Raw genomic sequence first — 26036 nt, forward strand, 5'->3', positions numbered from 1 at the left:
AGTTGGAACAACAAGATGAACTAACCAGTACCCCGGAGCTCTTGTCTCTAGCTGCATATGTATCGAAAGATGGCCTAGTCGGCCATCACTGGAAAGAGAGGCCCATTGGACTTGCAAACTTTATATGCCCCAATATAGGGGAATGCCAGGGCCAAAAGAATGGGAATGGGTGGGTAGGGAAGTGGGGGGCGCTATGGGGGACTTTTGGGATAGCATTGGAATTGTAATTGAGGAAAATATGTAATAAAAAAAAAAAGTTAAAAAAAAAAAGAAAAAAAAAATCTAAGGTCAAACTTTGTTTAAGAAAGAAACATATGGGCTTCTATGACTTCGAAAATAAGGTTGAATAGCGTTTATATCTGCAGTAATTCATACACAAGTCTTATCTCAGGAGAAAAGGAAGTGTATTTCTAATGCCTTTGGTGAAAGACATTACACTACAAGAACAGGGATTATCAAAGAGATATGAACCATTAGAGGAATGCAACTTGAAGTTGGGCGCTTGAAACCATAAATTATCCTGAGAGACTACTGATATGAAAATGAATTGCCACCCCTTAACAAATTAGTTTTCTCATTTAGAAATGGCCTATAATACACCCCGTGTAAAATATATGATTCATAGATAAGTCAAATATGCCATAACTCATACATCATCACTGCTCTTTGGTTCTGAGTTTATAATCAGATTCCGGTTTTATTTAAAAAGGAAAAGCACAAGTGTGATAAGTTAAGAGTGTAATAGACATCACAAGGTAAGAAAATAGGCATTTTGCATTAAAAATACCTGCAGCACAAATTCACTTATTACCACAAATTTGGGGAAAGAATAGAAGGAGTTTAATTGTGGATGATGATAAAATATTGCACATCCTTCTTTGCACTAAGTGGAAATGAATTCTATGTATGCTGAAAACTAAAGAAAAGTTCTAGTATCTTGAATACAAAATGAAAATATGTACACAAAGACAGCGTTACTCACTGTAATTGAAATTTTGTAACTTTCTTACAGACTACAGTGTCTAAAGAGTGAAGGTATATCACTTCTTCAATGATTTTACTATGTAAAACCTGTTCAGGCATGTCTGAAGCTCATCCTAACTGATTTTACTAAGAAAGTGGAGCAGTTCTTCTGTTCTTCCATACAGCAAAAGTTTTCATATTAAATATAACATGTTTAAAAGTTCTTGTGTCTATTCTTTTCGAGCAGGACCTTCACTAATCACTTTGTGAACAGTGCAGACACAAACACTGAAGTTTGCTTATATTGAGGGTGATCTGCTGAGTCACATGATTGTCATGTAACAGCAGCCCACCCTATACCTCCAGTTTCCACTGAACTCTATCTTTAAGAATGTATAAAAATCCATGAGGGGTCTTGTATTGCTGATCTCACACACTACTAAACTCTGAGTTTGGGATAGCTGAATGTGATTTCTAGCTTAAACTCAGGAATCACAGCAGGCTTTAGGCATTCCAAACTCTGCATATGAATCTACTTCACATCCATCATTTAAATGCCAGCTTTCTCACTTCAGGATTCCTGTCAAATAAACAGACAATGGTCTTGTACAGAGCCTTTACCATATAAATGTTTTATTATCTGTACATAAATCTGTCATTCTGTGTTAGTCACATTTAATGCTATTTTCTAAAACAAAACAAACAAACAAACAAAAAACCTGCTCTGTGTTGTCCTTTATTTAATATTAACATAATTATACATAATAGATGTATAATATAACAATTATACATCTGACCATCTTCTATACCATTTTGAGGGTAAATGTGATGATATTTAATCACCTTATGTAATAATTTCCTTTCTGTGTGCTGAGGTTTGGTCTGTTGCTATATATAGAATTTATGCTAAATTCTATACCTGAAAGTGAATACCTACAAGTAACTTCTCATGTTTACAAACTTTTATTGTGCAAACCTTGTTCCTTGATTGAAAACTATTAAGTTTTAAAATTAAGTAAAATTTTCTACAGCCAAATCCTGAAGGGATTAGTGGTAGGTCAGTTTGGAGTGGCCTGTTGAAGGAGAAAGACAGAAGGAGAAAGAGAAAAGACAAGAGAGAAAAGAAACTGTCATGAGGGAAGATGTACCAAGTGCAGGTAAGAAGGAGAAGGACCAAGTTTGTGGGTGTCACTGCTAGGGTGGTAGCCAGGGTGGCAATTAGAATGCTAGATTAGGGGTTACCCCCCAGTAATTGCCAAAGCTAAACAAAATAACCAAAGTCAGAGTCTCATTTATTTGTAAGCTATTCTAGGATAAGTTTAAATTTGTTATACAATACTGTGAATCTGGTCTCATAAAAATTTATTGTCTCTCAGCCTTGTAGAGAAACAAGACAGTAATGAAAAGAAAATAATTATATTGTGTTGAGTTGCTATTTGTTTGGTTTGTTTCAGAATGAAATGGCTATTTAGAAAAAAATCATTAATGAAAAGTCCATATCAACACCAAGTATTATGGCTGGGAATGTGAAATAATCTTCAGAGACACTATGATCCATCTCATGGGTCAGCAAATACATATAAAATTTTTAGTATTTAAAATTTTCATAAATATGTATTCAGGGAATTTAAGATTGTATAATTTCCAAGGAAAACTGTCAGTTAACTAAAATATATAGAAAAGAACAATGATAACTAATTATTAACCATCATCTTTTGTTCGTGCTCTGGTCCCAATAATGTTAGGAAAACCTACTTATTATTATCAGATTGGAAAAGGTTGCATTAGGAAAATAAACATTGTCTTAGTTATGGTTTCTATTTCTGTGATGAAACAGTACAACCAAAGGGTAGTTGGGAAGGAATGGTTTATTTAGCTTGCACTTCCACATTACTATTCATCCTAGAAAGAGTTTAGGACCAGAAATAAAGCAAATCACAAACCTGGAAGCAGCTACTGATATAGAGGTCATGGAAAGGAGCTGCTCACTGATTTGCTCTTCATGGCTTATTCAGCCTGTTCTCTTATAGACCCAGATCCATCAGCACATAAGTGTTACCATACACAATGGCCTGAACCCTCCCCTATTGATCATCAACTAAGAAAATGCCTTCCAGTCCTTTCTATAACCACATCTTATGGCAGCATTTCTCCTTATTGAGATTCCTTCTTCTCAGATGAATTTTCCTGTGCCAAGTTGGCATAAAGCCAACCAACACAATCAGGGACCCCCCCACTCCCATTATTCTTTCAGATAATTTTGGAAAATTTATTAAGTGAGTGATGTTTAAACCCCTAGAATTTTTCTGTTAGCAATTTTAATTGGCTCAGAGAGATGATTCAGTGGGCATTTGTTACAAAGCCATATGTCCTAAGTTCAATACCTTGCATCCATGTTGTGAGAGAAAAGAGTGATTCCCCAATATATTCTCTACTCTCCATGGATATGCCAGGCACCCGAGTAACATCTCATCATAAAATAAATGGGCACATGTAAATAAGTGAAAAGGAATGTTGGCTGTTCACAGGATCAAAATTGTCGCAAATGAAATAAAATTATAAAAATACCAACAGATGTTGCTAAAACACAACTATGAAGAGGTTATATTTAGTTTTCTTCAGCTGTTCTTCCCCACTCAATTCTCTGAAAGATATTTATGCAGACTCAACTTTTTAAATAAATTAAACTGCAGTCAACTAAAGTATATATTTAAGAATACTTCCTATATTATGACTACTTATATTTTTAATTTATTTGATCATCATGCTCTGACATAAAAGCTGCATTACTTGGTGATCAATGGACTGGACCCTAATTCTTTTTTTTTTTTTTTCAGCAGGGCTAAAAGTAAAATCTAATATGTTGAAAAGTCTTCAAATATTTAATGGATGCTAAAATCCTTGTTTTTATCATCAAATTCCTTTAGAATGATGAAATATTTATGTGTTATACACAGTTATCCAAGGTTATCCCCCTTGGCATCCTTGTTTAGCAAATTGTTGTCAAAATAAGTTCCTAATGAGATTATATCACTTGTCCTGACCACTCAATAACACAGATGGAAAGAGCTAGTGTCTAACATTAAGCCACAGCAAATATTTACAACTTTAAACACAATTTACAACTTAAAACGCAATGTGTGTTTTCAGAAACTAAAGATGACAGTTTTAACTTATAATGGTCAAAATTTTCTGTTCCAGTAGAAATGCCAGAAAATTATGGATGCTCATGGAAGCATCAACTACAAACACAGGCCAAGAGATTTTATCTAGATAAATGATTTAGATATTTTCCCTAGCGATGATAATTCAAATTTTGCTTCCACTTCCATTTCTAAAAATATGTTTTTACATGTATTAGTTTATAGATATTTAAAAACCAACATGATTTTTTAAATTGAAAATAGATGAAAATTGCACTCATAGAATGCAACACAACCACAATTTCCTCTCTCTCCATCCATCCTGTCTCTATCCTGTCCCCGCTCCTGAAGGTCCTCTGTGTATATGTTATGGATGCTACTTGACATTTCTGTGGGACTCCTAACAGTGGAAGTATATATATCTCTGGCTCATTTTTTTTTCCTCTTTAAACTCTTTTCATTCTATTGGGTTGCTTTGTCCAGCCTGATATGAGGGCTTTCACCTTTTCATATTGTATCACATTATCTTGTATTGTTAGTGGGTTGTGGGGCATTGGTCTGTGCACAGACAGGCTGGTCTCATTGACATTTTCAATGCTATCCCAAAAGTTCCCCATACCCTCTCCCCACTCCCCTACCCACCCACTCCCCCTTTTTGGCCCTGGCGTTCCCCTGTACTGGGGCATATAAAGTTTGCAAGTCCAATTGGCCTCTATTTCCAGTAATGGCCAACTAGGCCATCTTTTGATACATATGCAGCTAGAGTCAATAGCTCCAGGGTACTGGTTAGTTCATAATGTTGTTCCACCTATAGTGTGGAAGATACCTTTAGCTCCTTGGGTACTTTCTTTAGCTCTTCTATTAGGAGCCGTGTGATCCATCCAATAGCTGACTGTGAGCATCCACTTCTGTGTTTGCTAGGCCCAGGCATAGTCTCACAAGAGACAGCTATATCTGGGTCCTTTCAGCAAAATCTTGCTAGTGTATGCAATGGTGTCAGCATTTGGAAGCTGATTATGGGGTGGATCCCTGGATATGGCAGTCTCTAGATGGTCCATCCTTTTGTCACAACTCCAAAGTTTGTCTCTGTAACTCCTTCCATGCGTATTTTGTTCCCAATTCAAGAAGGAGCACAGTGTCCACACTTTGGTCTCGATCCATTCTTATCTCCTTGTACTAAGGTCAAATCTAAGTGGATCAAGGAACTTCACATAAAACCAGAGACACTGAAACTTATAGAGGAGAAAGTGGGGAAAAGCCTTGAAGATATGGGCACAGGGGAAAAATTCCTGAATAGAACAGCAATGACTTGTGCTGTAAGATAGAGAATTGACAAATGGGACCTCATGAAACTGCAAATTTTCTGCAAGGCAAAAGACACCATCAATAAGACAAAAAGACCACCAACAGATTGGGAAAGGATCTTTACCTATCCTAAATCAGATAGGGGACTAATATCCAATATATATAAAGAACTCAAGAAGGTGGACTCCAGAAAATCAAATAACCCCATTAAAAATGTGGCTCAGAACTGAACAAATAATTTTCACCTGAGGAATACTGAATGGCAGAGAGACACCTGAAAAAATGTTCAACATCCTTAATCATCAAGGAAATGCAAATCAAAACAACCCTGAGATTCCACCTCACACCAGTCAGAATGGCTAAGATCAAAAATTCAGGTGACAGCAGATGCTGGCGAGGCTGTGAAGAAAGAGGAACACTCCTCCATTGTTGGTGGGATCGCAAGCTGGTACATCCACTCTGGAAATCAGTCTGGTGGTTTCTTAGAAAATTGGACATAGTACTACCAGAGGATCCAGCAATACCTCTCCTGGGCATATATCCAGAAGATGTCCCAACCGGTAAGAAGGACACATGCTCCACCATGTTCATAGCAGCCTTATTTATAATAGCCAGAAGCTGGAAAGAACCCAGATGCCCCTCAACAGAGGAATGGATACAGAAATTATGGTACATTTACACAATGGAGTACTACTCAGCTATTAAAAAGAATGAATTTATGAAATTCCTAGCCAAATGGATGGACCTGGAGGGCATCATCCTGAGTGAGGTAACACAATCACAAAGGAACTCACACAATATGTACTCACTGATAAGTGGATATTAGCCCAAAACTTAGGATACCCAAGATATAAGATACAATTTGCTAAATGCTCTCTTACCTCTTACCCCTCACTCTCACTCCCCTCTCCTCTCTCTGTCTTCTCCCCTCTCTCCTCTCTGTCTTGTCCTCTCCTCTCTCTTTGTCTTCTCCTCTCCTGTCCTCTCTCCCTCTTACTTTCTCTTTCTCTCTAGCCTTCCCTCCCCTTCTCTCTTTCCCCGTGCCTTTCTATAATAAACCTCTAAAACCATAGAGAGTCTCTGCTCATCAATATCTGCTGCACTCCCTGACTGGTGTTGGGAACCTCTTCCCTCATCCCTCTCTCCCATAACCCCAGTGGCTTTACCAAAGGGGCTCCCAGGTAGAGCTGCCTCTTTGCCACCCAGAAGAGTGGGTAAGAGGCTTAGATGCCTACCTGGGGTTGAGTGGAAAGTAGATAGCAGCCCTCCCACACCTGACTGACCAGAGTATAGCTGGAACTCTGGCAGGATGTGGGTCTTCTCCTTCCCCCTCATCCCCAGGGGCCCCTTTTTAGTCCCTAACAGTGGGTGTGTCTTGGATACCTGCTGTTTTCTGAGGGGAAGATGAGCAGAAGGACAGATGTGGGGGAGAGCAGAGGTAGAGGGAAGCTGGGAGGAGTGGAGGTAGAGGAACATGTGGCCAGGATGAATTGTAATAGACAAGAATCTATTTTCAATAAAAAAATTAAACAATAGAACAATAAAAAAATACTCAGGATTGCTGACTGCATTAAAACCCAGGATTATTTTCCCCTTTTCCCAGACATTGGCATACTTTATATTTCTCGTGACCTTTCTAAAACATACAGTTATTTTAATATGTTTTCCTTATTTTGAAAGAAAAGATACCTTCATTGACTTTGAAACTGCAATCTAAACTATTGCAAAAGTTCCTACAAACTGGCACTCAAAGAAGTCAGCGCAGCACAGTTGCTTTCCTTTAAGCATAAGTCAAATGCTTGTCTTTATAATCAAGCAGATGGCAAATTATCAATTTCAAGTATACTTTATTATTAGATATTGTTATTCAGATTTCTAATGTGTTTCTAGAGATGGTTTTCTTTTCTTTTTTTTTTTTTTGATGATGTTTTAAAAACCTTCATTACCCACACCAAGTTCTCTGTATATTTTCTCTATTTTCTTTTTTTTTTTAATTTTTAATATTTTTATTACATATTTTCCTCAATTACATTTCCAATGCTATCCCAAAAGTCCCCCATAGCGCCCCCCACTTCCCTACCCACCCATTCCCATTCTTTTGGCCCTGGCATTCCCCTATATTGGGGTATATAAAGTTTGCAAGTCCAATGGGCCACTCTTTCCAGTGATGGCCAAATAGGCCATCTTTCGATACATATGCAGCTAGAGACAAGAGCTCCGGGGTACTGGTTAGTTCATAATGTTGTTCCAACTATAGGGTTGCAAATCCCTTTAGCTCCTTGGGTACTTTCTCTAGCTTCTCGATTGGGAGCCCTGTGATACATCCAATAGCTGACTATGAGCATCCACTCCTGTGTTTGCTAGGCCCCGGCATAGTCTCACAAGAGACAGCTATCTTTGGGTCCTTTCAGCAAAATCTTGCTAGTGTATGCAATGGTGTCCGCCTTTAGAAGCTGATTATGGGATGGATCCCTGGATACGGAGGTCTCTAGATGGTCCATCCTTTCATCACAGCTCCAAGCTTTGTCTCTGTAACTCCTTCCATGGGTGTTTTGTTCCCTATTCTAAGAAGGGGCACAGTGTCCACATTTTGGTCTTCATTCTTCTTGAGTTTCATGCGTTTAGCAAATTGTATCTTATATCTTGGATATCCTAAGTTTTGGGCTAATATCCACTTATCAGTGAGTACATATTGTGTGAGTTCCTTTGTGATTGTGTTACCTCACTCAAGATGATGCCCTCCAGGTCCATCCATTTGGCTAGGAATTTCATAAATTCATTCTTTTTAATAACTGAGTAGTACTCCATTGTGTAGATGTACCATAATTTCTGTATCCATTCCTCTGTTGAGGGACATCTGGGTTCTTTCCAGCTTCTGGCTATTATAAATAGGGCTGCTATGAACATAGTGGAGCATGTGTCCTTCTTACCGGTTGGGACACCTTCTGGATATATGCCCAGGAGAGGTATTGCTGGATCCTCTGGTAGTACTATGTCCAATTTTCTGAGGAACCGCCAGACTGATTTCCAGAGTGGTTGTACAAGCTTGCAATCCCACCAACAATGGAGGAGTGTTCCTCTATCTCCACATCCTCGCCAGCATCTGCTGTCACCTGAATTTTTGATCTTAGCCATTCTGACTGGTGTGAGGTGGAATCTCAGGGTTGTTTTGATTTGCATTTCCCTGATGATTAAGGATGTTGAACATTTTTTCAGGTGCTTCTCTGCCATTTGGTATTCTTCAGGTGAGAATTCTTTGTTCAGTTCTGAGCCCCATTTTTTAATGGGGTTATTTGACTTTCTGGAGTCCACCTTCTTGAGTTCCTTATATATATTGGATATTAGTCCCCTATCTGATTTAGGATAGGTAAAGATCCTTTTCCAATCTGTTGGTGGTTTTTTTGTCTGATTGTTCGGTCTTTTGCCTTGCAGAAGCTTTGCAGTTTCATGAGGTCCCACTTGTCAATTCTCGATCTTACAGCACAAGCCATTGCTGTTCTATTCAAGAATTTTTCCCCTGTGCCCATATCTTCAAGGCTTTTCCCCACTTTCTCCTCTATAAGTTTCAGTGTCTCTGGTTTTATGTGAAGTTCCTTGATCCACTTAGACTTGACCTTAGTACAAGGAGATAGGAATGGATCTATTCGAATTCTTCTACATGAAAACAAACAGTTGTGCCAGCACCATTTGTTGAAAATGCTGTCTTTCTTCCACTGGATGTTTTTAGCTCCCTTGTCGAAGATCAAGTGACCGTAGGTGTGTGGGTTCATATCTGAGACTTCAATTCTATTCCATTGGTCTATTTGTCTGTCACTATACCAGTACCACGCCGTTTTTATCACAATTGCTCTGTAGTAAAGCTTTAGGTCGGGCATGGTGATTCCACCAGAGGTTCTTTTATCCTTGAGAAGAGTTTTTGCTATCCTAGGTTTTTTGTTATTCCAGATGAATTTGCAGATTGCATTTTCTAATTCGTTGAAGAATTGATTTGGAATTTTGATGGGGATTGCATTGAATCTGTAGATTGCTTTTGGCAAGATAGCCATTTTTACAATGTTGATCCTGCCAATCCATGTGCATGGGAGATCTTTCCATCTTCTGAGATCTTCTATAATTTCTTTCTTCAGAGACTTGAAGTTTTTATTATACAGATCTTTCACTTCCTTAGTTAGAGTCACGCCAAGATATTTTATATTATTTGTGACTATTGAGAAGGGTGTTGTTTCCCTAATTTCTTTCTCAGCCTGTTTATTCTTTGTGTAGAGAAAGGCCATTGATTTGTTTGAGTTAATTTTATATACAGCTATTTCACCGAAGCTGTTTATCAGGCTTAGGAGTTCTCTGGTGGAATTTTTAGGGTCACTTATATATACTATCATATCATCTGCAAAAAGTGATATTTTGACTTCATCTTTTCCAATTTGTATCCCTTTGATCTCCTTTTGTTGTCGAATTGCTCTGGCTAGGACTTCAAGTACTATGTTGAATAGGTATGGAGAAAGTGGACAGCCTTGTCTAGTCCCTGATTTTAGAGGGATTGCTTCAAGCTTCTCACCATTTACTTTGATGTTGGCTACTGGTTTGCTGTAGATTGCTTTTATCATGTTTAGGTATGGGCCTTGAATTCCTGATCTTTCCAAGACTTTTATCATGAATGGGTGTTGGATCTTGTCAAATGCTTTTTCTGCATCTAACGAGATGACCATGTGGTTTTTGTCTTTGAGTTTGTTTATATACTGGATTACGTTGATGGATTTCCGTATATTGAACCATCCCTGCATCCCTGGGATGAAACCTACTTGGTCAGGATGGATGATTGTTTTGATGTGTTCTTGGATTCGGTTAGCAAGAACTTTATTGAGGATTTTTGCATCAATATTCATAAGGGATATTGGTCTGAAGTTTTCTATCTTTGTTGGGTCTTTTTGTGGTTTAGGTATCAGAGTAATTGTGGCTTCATAGAATGAGTTGGGTAGAGTACCTTCTGTTTCTATTTTGTGGAATAGTTTGTGAAGAACTGGGATAGATCTTCTTTGAAGGTCTGATAGAACTCTGCACTAAACCCATCTGGTCCTGGGCTTTTTTTGGTTGGGAGACTATTAATGACTGCTTCTATTTCTTTGGGGGATATAGGGCTGTTTAGATCATTAACCTGATCTTGGTTCAACTTTTGTACCTGGTACCTGTCTAGGAACTTCTCCATTTCATCCAGGTTCTCCAGTTTTGTTGAGTATAGCCTTTGGTAGAAGGATCTGATGGTGTTTTGGATGTCTTCAGGATCTGTTGTTATGTCTCCTTTTTCATTTCTGATTTTGTTAATTAGAATGCTTTCCCTGTGCCCTCTAGTGAGTCTGGATAAGGGTTTATCTATCTTGTTGATTTTCTCAAAGAACCAGCTCCTTGATTGGTTGATTCTTTGAATAGTTCTTCTTGTTTCCACTTGAATGATTTCGACCCTGAGTTTGATTATTTCCTGCCGTCTACTCCTTTTGGGTGAATTTGCTTCCTTTTGTTCTAGTGCTTTTAGGTGTGTTGTCAAGCTGCTAATGTGTGCTCTTTCTAGTTTCTTTTTGGAGGCACTCAGAGCTATGAGTTTTCCTCTTAGAAATGCTTTCATTGCGTCCCATAAGTTTGGGTATGTTGTGGCTTCATTTTCATTGAACTCTAAAAAGTCCTTAATTTCTTTCTTTATTCCTTCCTTGACCAAGGTATCATTGAGAAGAGTGTTGTTCAGTTTCCACATGAATGTTGGCTTTCTATTATTTATTTTGTTATTGAAGATCAGCCTTAGTCCATGGTGATCTGATAGGATGCATGGGACAATTTCAATATTTTTGTATCTGTTGAGTCCTGTTTTGTGCCCAATTACGTGGTCAATTTTGGAGAAGGTACCATGAGGTGCTGAGAAGAAGGTATATCCTTTTGTTTTAGGGTAAAATGTTCTGTAGATATCTGCCAGATCCATTTGATCCATAACTTCTGTTAGTTTCACTGTGTCCCTGTTTAGTTTCTGTTTCCATGATCTGTCCATTGGTGAAAGTGGTGTGTTGAAGTCTCCCACTATTATTGTATGAGGTGCAATGTGTGCTTTGAGATTTACTAAAGTTTCTTTAATGAATGAGGCTGCCTTTGTATTTGGAGCATAGATATTCAGGATTGATAGTTCCTCTTGGAGGATTTTACCTTTGATGAGTATGAAGTGCCCCTCCCTGTCTTTTTGGATGACTTTGGGTTGGAAGTCAATCTTATCAGATATTAGAATGGCTACTCCAGCTTGTTTCTTCATACCATTTGCTTGGAAAATTGTTTTCCAGCCTTTCATTCTGAGGTAGTGTCTATCTTTTTCTCTGAGATGAGTTTCCTGTAAGCAGCAAAATGTTGGGTCTTGTTTGTATAGCCAGTTTGTTAGTCTATGTCTTTTTATCGGGGAGTTGAGACCATTGATATTAAGAGATATTAAGGAAAAGTAATTGTTGTTTCTTGTTATTTTTGTTGTTAAATTTGGCATTCTGTTCTTGTGGCTGTCTTTTTTTAGGTTTGTTGAGGGATTACCTTCTTGTTGTTTCTAGGGCTTGGTTCCCGTCCTTGTATTGGTTTTTTCCTGTTATTATCCTTTGAAGGGCTGGATTCGTGGAGAGATAATGTGTGAATTTGGTTTTGTCGTGGAATACTTTGGTTTCTCCATCTATGTTAATTGAGAGTTTGGCTAGGTATAGTAGCCTGGGCTGGAATTTGTGTTCTTTTAGTGTCTGTATAACATCTGTCCAGGATCTTCTGGCTTTCATAGTCTCTGGTGAAAAATCTGGTGTAATTCTGATAGGCTTGCCTTTATATGTTACTTGGCCTTTTTCTCTTACTGCTTTTAGTATTCTATCTTTATTTAGTGCATTTGTTGTTCTGATTATTATGTGTCGGGAGGTATTTCTTTTCTGGTCCAGCCTATTTGGAGTTCTGTAGGCTTCTTGTATGTTCATGGGCATCTCTTTCTTTAGATTTGGGAAATTTTCTTCTATAATTTTGTTGAAGATGTTTACTGGTCCTTTGAGTTGAAAATCTTCATTCTCATCCACTCCTATTATCTGTAGGTTTGGTCTTCTCATTGTGTCCTGTATTTCCTGGATGTTTTGAGTTAGGATCTTTTTGCATTTTCCGTTTTCCTTGATTGTTGTGCCGATGTTCTCTATGCAATCTTCTGCACCTGAGATTCTCTCTTCCATCTCTTGTATTCTGTTGCTGATGCTTGCATCTATGGTCCCAGATTTCTTTCTTAGGGTTTCTATCTCCAGTGTTGCCTCATTTTGGGTTTTCTTTATTGTGTCTACTTCCCTTTTTAGGTCTAGTATGGTTTTGTTCATTTCCATCATCTGATTGGATGTGTTTTCCTGGTTCTCTTTAAGGACTTCTACCAGTTTGGTTGTGTTTTCCTGTTTTTCTTTAAGGACTTGTAACTCTTTAGCCATGTTCTCCTGTAGTTCTTTAAAGTCCTTCTTGAAGTCCTCTATCATCATCATGAGATATGCTTTTAAATCCAGGTCTAGCTTTTCAGGTGTGTTGGGGTGGCCTGGACTGGGCGAAGTGGGAGTGCTGGGTCCTGATGATGGTGAGTGGTCTTGGTTTCTGTTAGTAAGATTCTTACGTTTACCTCTCGCCATCTGGTAATCTCTGGAGTTGTTATAGTTGTCTCTGTTCAAAGGTTGTTCTTCTGGTGATTCTGAGTATCGTCTGTCAGCAGACCTGGGAGACAGGCTCTCTCCTCTGAGTTTCAGTGGTTAGAGCACTCCCTGCTGACAAGCTTTCCTCTTAAAGGGAAGGTGTACAGATATCTGGTGTTTGGACCTTCTCCTGGCCGAAGAAGAAGGCCGAAAACAGGACCTTTCCCAGATGCTCTGTTGCTTTGGCAGGTCACAGAAGCTGTCAGCTTCTGTGGTGCACACTCTCAGCTGTGCAGACTACGTTCCTAAGTTCAGAGGAGTCCTGGATCCAAGATGTGCTCCCTGCTCCTGAGGCAGAGGGCTCCTGTGCAGGGCAGAATACAGTCTTCCAGCTGGGAGGGTGCCGGATGTCTGCAGCCCCAAAAGGGTGCTGCCTCAGCGGCTCTGTGGCTCCCGCCTGTCCCAGAAGCTGTCTCTGGTTTTCTTTTCTTTCTTTCTTTCTTTCTTTCTTTCTTTCTTTCTTTCTTTCTTTCTTTCTTTCTTTCTTTCTTTCTTTTTTTTTTTTTTTTTGAGATGGTTTTCAAAGCTCACCTATTCAAACCAATATTTTATGTAATTGGGTCAGCACAGTTTTCAACAAACTACTAAAATGAATGAATGAAGGAAGGAATGAAGGAATGAATGAAGGAATGATAAGGCACAATAATCACTGACAAGGTAATGTACCTGTGACCTGTGGCATCAATCACCTTTCTTGAGGAGAGAAAAATTGTCTGTTGTCAACATCATCTTCTCTATTGTGTTTCTAGGCAAATAATATTTTTCATTAAGAAAAAGAGGACAAAAAAACATGTCCAGGTATGCTCTTAAAACACTGAAATTAGAGCTAATCATTTGAGCATTGTTGAAAGCAACACTGTTAAATGGACAATTTAGCAAACTGTGAATAGAATAAATTTATCCTTTTCTTTCTACTACTCATAAAAGTGGACTACTTGAAAAACACATTTTCCAAAACAGTGTATATTTCAAAAGAGTTCTGATGACAGCATGCTTCTGTAGTCAAACCGCTGTGTTGGAGGAGAAGGAATGTTTCTGACTTCTCGACAGTATGAATGCACACACCAAAACCCTCACAGGAAAATCATGTGAGTACAATATAAAAATCAGTTGTAAATGAAAGCCAACTGACTCAAAAGGGTAAAGAAGTTGATTGAATAAAAAAATCAAATAAAAGAAATCGCTTTAGATGATGTTAATTTTAACAAGTTGTGTTTATCAGTACAACACATTTCAAGAAGGTTGTGTTGATTTTCTCTTCAGCTTTAATGTGTATTTTATGTGCAAAGCCATTACTAAACCAGACATAGACATGAGTGAGGAGTGCTCAAGGTCGAGCTTAGGACTGTACTGTGATTTTCCTTCTCCAGTGAGTCTGAGTCTCTTGTCCTCAGAAGAGATATCTTTCTCCTCTGAATTCCCCAAAGGCTTTTGACCCTTTCCATTCACCTGCAAATTAGCCATTCCTATCAAGCTAGCATTTATTTAAGTCTTGCCACACTAATTTAATCTGCTTGTGTGTTTTGTTTCCCCAAATAGATTATTAAGCTTCCAGATGGCAATAAGGTGTGTCTTCCTTCTACAAATGTGGCGTCATGGTGCAGACATTGTGCTTCTGGTCTATTTTCACCTCCACGGCTCAGTACTCCTATGCACAGTGCCTTTTTTTCCCCCTTGCTTCTCTTATCCTGTTTTTGCTCACATAACAATTTTTAACTAACTATTCTCTATGGAATATTAATAATTTCTCAATTATTTGTGTTTGGTTTCAGACCAGGAACAAGGGACTGAGGTGCATATTTTACACATCAAAGCAAACCTGGCCTGAAGGTTCTTCCAGCATCCATCAATCCTTACCTAGCATGTGTAGTCCCCAACCTTGAACTTCACATTCCAGGGGCTGGCCTGCCTTTTCCCCAGACTCTTCCATATATAATCTAGATGTTTTGCTCTCTCTCTTCTCTCTCTTCCCCTTTTCTCCTCCTCCTCCTCCTCCTCCTCCTCCTCCTCCTCCTCCTCCTCCTCCCCCTCCCTCTACCCCTCCCTCTTCCCCTCCTCCTCCTTTTCTCCTCTCAGAGCAAGGGGCCATTTCTCTCCTCCTTTCCCCATGGTGACTTTCTTAGCATCTTCCCTCTTGCCAGTGAACTTACCCTAACCAAGAGCAGCTTCCTGATAAACCTGCTTTTAGTATATATTACATTCTAAATTGTGCAGGTGAATGGATGGAACTAGAAAATATCATCCAAACGTGTAGGAGAAAATGTGGAGGCCACTTCTACCTAATCACCTAGGGCTGGGCAGTCACAAGGCATCTCCTGCAGGAGGACCTAATTGAAGACTGCCTGAGAGATGAAGGATTGCTGCCACAGACAATGCCAGCCAATCAGAAACTGCTATATAGAAGAGATGATTTCATAGGACCAATGGGGTACCAGTGGAGGATATTAAAGGAGCTTGCAGCAATGTTCAGATTATCTTGCTGTGGCATTTCTCACCTGCTTCTTGAGACTGTATCATTGACTCTGTGTTGTTTTAGGTCCAACCCCCAAGTTCAGGTAGGGATGGGAAGTGAGTAGTTCAGGACAAGGCAGAACAAAGGGACATGAATAGTATGTACTCACTGATAAGTAGATATTAGCCGGAAAAGTACAAAATACCCATGACACAGACCATAAGAAGTTTAATAAGAAGGAAGTCTCAACTAAGGATGCTTTAATCCCACTTAGATGATGAACAAAATAATCATTATAGAGAAAGGGAGGGAGGGACTTGGGTGGGAGAAAGAAGAGGAAGGAGAAATTGGGACAGGATCAGATATGGGAAGAAGACAAGAGAGAAGTCCAGAATACAAAGAGGATGAATGGAAATACTCAACTTCTGAGTGGTTGTGGGAGGGGTCACAGAACCTCTACAAAGTCCCAGAGATTGTGGTCCATGAGGGTAACCTTAGCCAAAATGGCCAACAGTGGGGATATGGAACTGGAAGAAAGCATCCCTAGTAGATAGATAAGGCCCCCAGTGGAAGGATGGGGTCATCAACGCACCTTCAAAATATATGATACAGAATTGTTCCTGACTAAAAGAAATGCAGGCACAAGAGTGGAGAAGAGACTGAAGGAAAGGCCTGCAGTGACTGATCCAACTTGGGATCTACTCCATGGGCAGGGGTAGCACTATTACTGATTGCATGTGGTGCTTACAGACAGGAGTCTAGCACAACTGTACTCTCAGAGGCTATACCAGCAGCTGACTGAGACAGATACAGATACTTAACACACAGGCATTAAACTGAGGTCAGGGACTCTGGAAGACTTAGGGGAAGGACTGGAGGAGCTGAAGCAGCTCCATAGGAAGACCAACAGGGTCGACTAACTTGGACACCTGGGAACTCACAGAGTCAAAGTCACCAACCAATGAGCATAAATAACTGGTTCAATTTCCCTGGCACATATGTAGCAGAGGACTGGCTTGTCTGTGCCCAGTAGGAGAGAATGCACCTAATCATGTAGAGAGTTGAGGCCTCAGGGAAGGGACATGCTGAAGTGTGGGGAGCACCCCCTCAGAGGCAAAGGAAAGGGGGTGATGAGGTGAAGAACCCAGGGAGGAGGGACCTGAAGGGGGTGACATTGGAAATGTAAATATATAAAATAATTAATTTTTAAAATTAGGGGTATACACACATACACACACACATCTCTCTCTCTCTCTCTCTCTCTCTCTCTCTCTCTCTATATATATATATATATATATATATATATATATATATATATATATATATATATATAAATGAGAAATAACCTATCAATTTGGCTCTTAATTTCTTCAGAAAAAAAATCAAACAAACTATCAAATTCATGAGAATTACAATGAACTTACAGAACATAACATGTAATATTTCTATTTCTTTAGCATCTCCTTTTATTTGATATATTTTAAGGTAAAAGCTAAACTATCATCACCTTTATTTTATTTTTTTATATATATTTTGATTGAACTTTCTTTTTGAAGGCATTTTTATTAGATATTTTCTTCATTTACATTCCAAATGCTATCCCAAAAGTCCCCTATAAACTCCCCTGCCCTGCTCCCCAACCCACCCACTCATGCTTCCTGTCCCTGGCATTCCCCTGTACTGGAGCATATAATCTTCTCAAGACCAAGGGCCTCTCCTCCCATTGATGTCCGAATAGGCCATCCTCTGCTACATAATCAACTAGAGACACAGCTCTGGGGTTACTGGTTAGTTCATATTGTTGTTCCTCTTATAGGGTTGCAGACCCCTTTAGCTCCTTGGGTACTTTCTCTAGCTACTCCATTGGGGGCCCTGTATTCCATCCAATAGATGGCTGTGAGCACCCACTTCTGTATTTACCAGGCACTGGCATAGCCTCACAAGAGAGAGCTATGTCAGGGTCCTGTCAACAAAATCTTTATGATATATGTAATAATGTCTGGGTTTGCTGGTTGTGTATGGGATAGATTCCCAGGTGGGGCAATCTCTGGATGGTCTTTTCTTCTGTCTTAGCTCTGAGCTTTGTTTCTGTAACTACTTCCATGGGTATTTTGTTCCCCATTATAAGAAGGAGCAAAGTATCCACACTTTGGTCTTCCTTCTTCTTGAATTTTATGTGTTTTGCAAATTGTATCTTGGATATTCCTAGTTTCTGGGCTAATATCCACTTATCAGTGAGTGCATATCATGTGTGTTCCTTTGCGAATGGGTTACCTCACTCAGGATGATACCCTCCAGATCCATCCATTTGCCTAAGAATTCCATGAATTTATTGTTTTTAATTACTGAGTAGTACTCCATTGTGTAAAGGTATCACATTTTCTTTATCCATTCCTCTGTTGAGGGACATCTGGGTTCTTTTCAGCTTCTGGCTATTATAAATAAGGCTGCTATCAACATAGTGGAGCATGTGTCCTTATTATAAGTTGGAACATTTTCTGGGTATATGCATAGGAGAGGAATTGCTGGATCTTCCGGAAGTACTATGTCTAATTTTCTGAGGAACCACCAGACTGATTTCCAGCGTGGTTGTTCCAGCTGACAATCCCACCAGCAATTGAGGAGTGTCCCTCTTTCTCCACATCTTTGCCAGCATCTGATGTCACCTGAATTTTTGATCTTAGCCATTCTGACTGGTGTGAGGTGGAATCTCAGGATTGTTTTGATTTGCATATCATCTCCTTTATAATTCCCTTCCCATTCGGTATTTCCTTTGCATGCTCTGTATTATGCCCAGACCTAAAGATCCCCCAAAATGACCAGGAGTCTTTCTTCATGCTCAAGCTTGGTCCCTCAGGTCTGTCCACCTCATGTCTGTCCAATACAGCAGAGTAGAGCAGAATGTCCAGAGCAGATTCGGCCTCTAGTTGTGGTTGCAGCAAGGTAAGAGGCCTATCAAATGGGCAGTTACAAGACTGGTTACACAATGATTTCAGTTTGCTTTAGCAATATATCTATATCTATATCTAGCCTCCAGAATGTTAAGTATTGTTTTTTACTGGTAGCCTGTGTCTAGGGTGGTTCCTTCCTGGAACAGTTTGTGTTTTTTTCCAGTAATTAAAGCTTAACCTAAAGACAAGGCCTTCTGTATTAAATGGAGGCCTGTTTGCAAAATGGAGTTTGTCTTGTCAAGTTGGAGCCCTTCACTATGCTAGAGGCCCTTCACATATACTTCTTTATCTCATGCAACATATATTTTTTACAATGTATATTTTCCCTGTATTTCCTTTGTGCTCTGATTTTTAGCATTCTGTCTAACAATCTTTTACTTGGCAACAACCAGGGATGCTCCGACCCACAGTTACATGGCAACAGCCAGGTGTGCCGGACTCACTATAAAATCAGCTGCTTGCCCCTTCCTCTCTCTCTCTCCTGCTCTTGCCTTCCTGCTCCTGATCTCTCCCCTTTCCCTTCCTGCCTCTCTCTGTGTGCTCATGGCCAGCCTCTTCTCCTCTACTCTCTCTCTATCTCTCTGCCTTTCTCTGACTTTGCTAGCCTCTCAACTCCCCTCCCTATGTTCTGAATAAACTCTACTCTATACTATACTGTCCTGTGTCTGGTCCCTCAGAGAGATGAGATGCTTCAGTATGGGCCCAGAGAGACACCACCTTCCCTATACCTCACTACACATCCACAAGCATCTCTTCTCTATCTTTTAATAAACACATCACTGGTGACTCTTGTAAGTACTTCTTTATATCTCTGACATGTTACAGAGTATTTGACACATCAAAAGTACACAATCCATCCGAAAATAAGAACTTTTGAAGTGTAGGGTTTATTTTATTTTATTATATTTTATATTTTGCATACATCTCTATTTGTTTACCAGTATCTAACAGAATAACGAGAATTTCAATTTCTTAATTTACATGTGTTTAGTTAAATGCATAACATGGCCTTCTGAATCATAATGAAATCCCCATAGTCTTAAGAATTTAAATTCTTGGTCACCAGTTGGTAGTTCTGTTTGGAGAGGCTTAGGAGGCATGGCCATTTTGAGGAAATACATCACTGGCCATTGTTGTGGGCTTTCAGAAATCAAAGAGCATTTCTACTTTGCATCCTGGTTTCTCCTTGCAGTTCAGTATATAGGCTCTCAGCTTGCTATTCAAGTCAACATGACTTCTGCTTCCTACAACGAGGGAGTGATCTTACCCCTCCAGAACCATAAGCCCAAACAAGCTCTTGCTTCTCTAGGTGGATTGGTTGTGGTGTTTTAACAAAGCAATAGAAAGGTAAATAAATAGAAGTTTCTACTTGATGTCAACTACTGCTGTGTATTTTTAGTAGCTGACCATACTGTCTTGGAGAAGCAATGAAGATTTTAGGGATTTAGACTAGAAAAGTAGTTGAAGAACTTAATGTCCACCCTTAATTGGTGCTTAGAAGACATTTCTAAGGCCAATATTGGCTTGAAGGCCCAGTTAAAGAGGTTTCACAGGGGAGCTATATAAACAATTGAGATAAAAGCTATTTTGTGGTATTTTGGGGAAAGAATGTGCCTACATTCCTCGTTATGCCCTTAGAACTTTTCTGAGGCAAAATTTAAAAACTCAGGCAATAGCCAGTCTGTGGAAGTGGAAGCTAAATAAACCATATGAGGTCAACATGTACTAAAGGAAGGAGCTGAAAGTCCCTGGATAGCACTGAATAATATGTTGATTAATTATACACACACATACACACAAACACATGCAAACATTAAACTAAACTAAAATGGAAATGTGATTGGCAATACTTTCAGATTAGTAACTTAAACTAAATCCATTGATCCATTATCTGAAGAAACTATTTTTACACTTATAAATGTATGTCTAATATATAAATGGTATAGCCCATATATATTCATTGAAATATTTAACAGTAAAGAGCTGTAATGATTAATAAAATACAAGTTATCTTGTATGTGTAAATTAACATCAGAATATACCTGTTTGTTTTAAATTCAGATACTTAGAAGGTATTTGATGTTGGACCGATTTAGTTATACAATAGTAATAAGTTAGAGCCAGGTCTAGGACCTCCCTGGGCCTTCGATGTTATCCAGACCCATAGTATCTGGCGTAAATCCTCCTTTTCCCTCAACCATGGAGCATAATCGGACATAAAATCAAAACAGAGGGCAGTTGGCTATTTCCCCAGTGACCATGCCTATTTATGCTAACATTCTCTTCAGCATTCAAGAAAATCCTGTTTAGGTTTTGCAAGTGAAAAACATTCTGGTAGTTAATTTGGATAAATAAAAGTCTATGAAATTTTCATAAACTAATAATTGCGGGATAATCCTCATTCTTTAGAGTGTCAGTGTTTGGCTATGGGAATGAAGAAAATTAGCAAAACTAATTTGCAAATACAAATGAGATTTATGAAAATAAGCCAGGAAGCAATTTTACAAGAGAAAAGAGCCTATTCCTGGCTTTTGCTGTTGTTGTTGAGTTTTCTAAGGAAAATGTGAATTTGGAAAGAGCCTAAGATTTAAGTAGAATATTTATTTCTCTGAAAATTTTAGATTAGCATTTTTGATCATCAGTACCAGAGCTACAACTTCTTAAAGGAGGTAGGAGATAGAAAAGAATATTTAAATATAGGTGAAATGTTAGAAAGTAAAGACTTATTTTCAACTTTTTTCCTCCACTAATTTATTCACTGTACATCCCTGAGTACATGCCCCAGTCCTCCCAGTCCCTCCTCCACAGTCTCTCCTGACATTTCCCTGCCCCTTCATAGAGAGAGTGGAGGCCACCCTGCATATCCCCTCACCTTGGCACATCAAGTCTCTGCAGGGTTAGGCCTATCTTCACTGGTTGAGGCAAGACAAGGCAGCTCAATTAGGGGAATGGAATCCACAGACAGACATCAGCTTTAGGGACAGATGCTGCTCTCATTGTTGAGGATCAACATGAAGATTGAACTGATCTTTTAAAATGCTCTTTAAAATTAAATTTTAAATACTATATTATCAAATATTTAATCAGGAATGACTATGGTATCTATAAGCTATGTTCAAAATAATACACAAATACATTTTTGTTATAACTGTATAGGCACACATAAAGCATTTGGGAGTGATTATTTGCATATTTTAAAGGAAGAGTAAGGGTGAATAAAAGTTGGCTGTGCTGTTTTGTAATTTTCTATATAGACTATAGCTTTCCTATAAAATTCCTCATGAAAAAACAAGCCTGAGATTTTTTAAATGACTCTACTACTTCACTAATGGGATGATTTGTTAGAGGAAAAATACTCCCACTCAAGAACACCAGCATCTCTGGTGTGGATGGAAAATTAACATTGCAGCTGGAGCAGGCCATTCATTTGGAAGAAGAAAGGCAACAATGGACTTTTCTTCTGCTTCAGAAACCCAGCCTTTAGGCCGTGAGCATAGAGAGTCACAGTGTCTGAGCTTCTAAGACAATGGGGTCTGCAGCCTACAAATCTACCCAGGAGAGGAGAATTTTCTTTTCCTTCTCCTTTCTAAGAGTGTTTCCCTTCACTTTGGACCTCCCTGACAACACGTGACTTTCTTCTTCTTTCTCTAAAGTTTCTCTCCACCATGGCTACTTGTAGTCCATTATCTGACATCCATACCAGCTTGTTGAATGGGCTGTCTGCCCTCCTCTCCTCCATTATGTTTTTCCAGATGGCTGCTGAGATAGTACCAATTCTCTGCCTGGGATTTTTCTTTTAAACACTATTGAAATTGTTCTGATCTTTCATTTAAGTTCACTATTAAATTATTTTATTGATGAAACTAAGAACGTAATGATAGGACCCTGATTTCTCCTGTATCAAGTTTTGAGTTCTTAGGAAGTCATTTGGTAACTGAAAAAGTGATTTTAAATTAATAAAGTAGTTATATTAATTCATTAATAAATAATGGCAAATAAAAATAATTCAAATACTTGCATGTGGCTAGGATAGTAGTAAGTCATGAAAAAATTTTATTTATTTTTATAAAACTTATTTAATAAACAACACGAAGGATCAAATATATAAGTATATTATCAGAAACATAAAATTTGAAAGTATTTTATAAAACATAATTTTGTTTTTTATCACAGTTATATTAATTTTTTCCAATGTATTATTTGTCTCTCTAAATATCTAACACATTGCCTTAACTGAGGTAAAAAGAGATGGAATAACTTTTCTCATAAGCAAGTAACTAGTAAATGGCATGGTAATTCTGTTCACATCCGTTCACTATATTTTGATTTCATTCAGTCTCTTGCTAATGTGTATGCCTGTTTTCAGAAGAAAACAGCTTTCAAATAATGTCTGACTTGAAACTGAAATAAAAAACTATCATTTTATTTCTGATAGCAAAAGGGAGTTTGAGCATGTAAGACATCAAGCTAGGGTCACTTGTGGCCCCAGAACATTCGCGCATGGAGAAATCATTCATGCAATGAATGATTTTAAATCCAGCCTTAAAAGGCTGTAGTTCACACAAACAGCTTCCATTAAGGTTTGTATTTCATGATGCATATTTTAGACCTCTGACCACAGGAAAGATAAGACAGAGCATCTTTCATAAAAATGCCTCCTCCAACCAAGTAACTTTGTTTAGTTTATAGCCAGAAGGTCAACAGATGATATTCAAGATTCCATTTTATTCTACAGACATTTTAACAAAACTTGTATAATACTCAGTGACTCACAAATCTAGTTGAGTTAAAATACAACACTTACAAGAGAAGCAACATTTCCCCTCTTAGTTTGGCTCCTAAGCTATGGACACACGTCAGCATCCAAGTAAGTAACACACAATACTAGTGTAGTATGCACCCATTATTCAAACAACACAGTTCAGGTAGAAGTCTAAGAGAATCTCAGCTAGCATGCCCACACTATGGCTTCATATAAGGGAAATGGTGGTGGTGCGGGAGGAGTAGTCAACCTTTGAAAGTGCTTCTGTATTATTTTTCTATTTTCTCTTTCCCTAAAGGCAGATATACAGTGGTATAACAGATGAATTATGAGGAATGTCAACATGATTACATAAAGAAAATAAAACTGTGACTGTAGATTCTGTATATTATACTCTCAATGCTGGCAGGACTTTATGTTGTACTGCTGACAACCTGCACATATTCTATATAAAAATACATACTTTATGTAACCTGAAAGCCAGGGATTCATATATCTATGAAATTACTAAAATTCACCTATTTCTGTATAATATAGGGTCATTATTTTTTTAATCCTATATGATTCTACACCCTCTCATAAGCTATATGGAGAAGTCATAGCTATCACTTTCTTTTACTTTGTATTTTTTAATTTAATTTATTTTTTACACTCCATATTCTACCCTCCAACTCTTCCACACTGCACACTTCCTCCCCATCCCACCCTGTCTCTATGTGGATGTCCCCATTCCCCCACCCCACCTGACCTCTAAACTCCCTGGGGCCTCCAGTCTCTTGAAGGTTAGGTGCATCATCTCTGAATGAAAAGAGACCCAGAAGTCCTCTACTGTATATGTGTTGGGGGCCTCATATCAGCAGGTATATGCTGTCTGTTTGGTGGCCCAGTGTTTGAGAGATCTCGGGGGTCCAGAATAATTGAGACTGCTGGTCCTCCAACAGGATCTCCCTTCTCCTCAGCTTCTTTCAGCCTTCCCTAATTCAACAAGAGAGGTCAGTTGCTTCTGTCCATTGGTGGGTGCAAATATCTGCATCTGCCTCTTTCAGCTGCTTGTTGTGTCTTTCAGAGGGAAGTTGTGATAGATTCCTTTTTTTGTGAGCACTCTATAGCCTCAGTAATAGTGTCAGGCCTTGGAACCTCAACATAAAACCAGATACACTGAATCTGAAGAATATAGAAGAGGAAGTCGGAAAGAGCCTTGAACTCATAGGTACAAGGGGAAATTTCCTAAACAGAACTCCAGTGGCTCAGGCTCTAAGATCAACAATTGATAAATGGGACCTCATGAAACCGGAAAGCTTCTGTAAGGCAAATGACATAGTCGGTAAGACAAATTGGCAACCAACAGATTGGGAAAAATCTTTACTAACCCCACATCTGATGGAGGGCTAATATCCAAAATATATAAAGAACTCAAGAAATTAATCACCAAGAAATCAAACAACCCAATCAAAAAACTGAGGTATAGAACTAAACTGAGAATTCACAACTGAGGAATCTCGAATGGCTGAGAAGCACCTAAAGAAATGTTCAAAGTTCTTAGTAATTAAAGAAATGCAAATTAAAACGACCCTGAGATTCCACTTTATACCATTGAGAATGGCAAAGATCAAAATCTCAGGTGATAACACTTTCTTTTATTTTAATGTTTATCACATGATATTTTTTTTCTCAGTGTCTCTTCAAACTATTTCTTTGGTAAAGGACAGAGTAGGAAGAAAGTAGTAGTTTCAGAGTTGGGAACAAAACACCCATGGAAGGAGTTACAGAGACAAAATTTGGAGCTGTGACAAAAGGATGGACCATCTAGTGATTGCCATATCCAGAGATCCATCCCATGATCAGCTTCCAAACGCTGACACCATTGCATACACTAGCAAGATTTTGCTGAAAGGACCCAGATATAGCTGTCTCTTGTGAGACTATGCCGGGGCCTGGCAAACACAGAAGTGGATGCTCACAGTCAGCTATTGAATGGATCTCAGGGCCCCCAATGGAAGAGCTAGAGAAAGCACCCAAGGAACTAAAGGGAACTGCAACCCTATAGGTGGAACAACAATATGAACTAACCAGTACCCCGGAGCTCTTGTCTCTAGCTGCATATGTATCAAAAGATGGCCTAATAGGCCATCACTTGAAAGAGAGGCCCATTGGACTTGCAAACTTTATATTGCCCAGTACAGGGGAACGCCAGGGCCAAAAAAGGGGAGTGGGTGGGGAGGGGAGTGGGGAGGGTGGGTATGGGGGACTTTTGGGATAGCATTGGAAATGTAAATGAGGAAAATACCTAATAAAAAATGGGAAAAAAGATACTGAGGAAGAGATATAGAAAGAAGGATAGGGAACAACGACTGGTATACATCAAAATCTCTAAGCAGGGGGATACTGGTATTCTCTTATATAGTTGAGAGACAAGTGTTCACAGGGAGTGTGTGTGTGTGTGTGTGTGTGTGTGTGTGTGTGTGTGTGTGTGTGTTAAAATAGTTTTGTCCCTGGGAGCTGTGGGTGTACTGGTTGGTTCACATTGCTGTTCCTCCTATGGGGCTGAAAACCCCTTCAGCTCCCTGGGTCTTTTCTCTAGCTCCTTCATTGGGGACCCTGTGCTCAGTCCAATGGTTGGCTGAGAGCATCCACCTCTGTATTAGTCAGTCATGGAGGGACCCATGGCTCCAGCCACATATGTAGCAGAGGATGGCCTTGCTGGTCATCAATGGGAGAAGAGGCCCTTGGTCTTGTGAAGGCTTGATG

Source organism: Mus caroli, unplaced genomic scaffold (genome assembly GCF_978045245.1).
Source record: "Mus caroli unplaced genomic scaffold, Mus_caroli_1 scaffold_4, whole genome shotgun sequence".
NCBI lineage: Eukaryota > Metazoa > Chordata > Mammalia > Rodentia > Muridae > Mus > Mus caroli.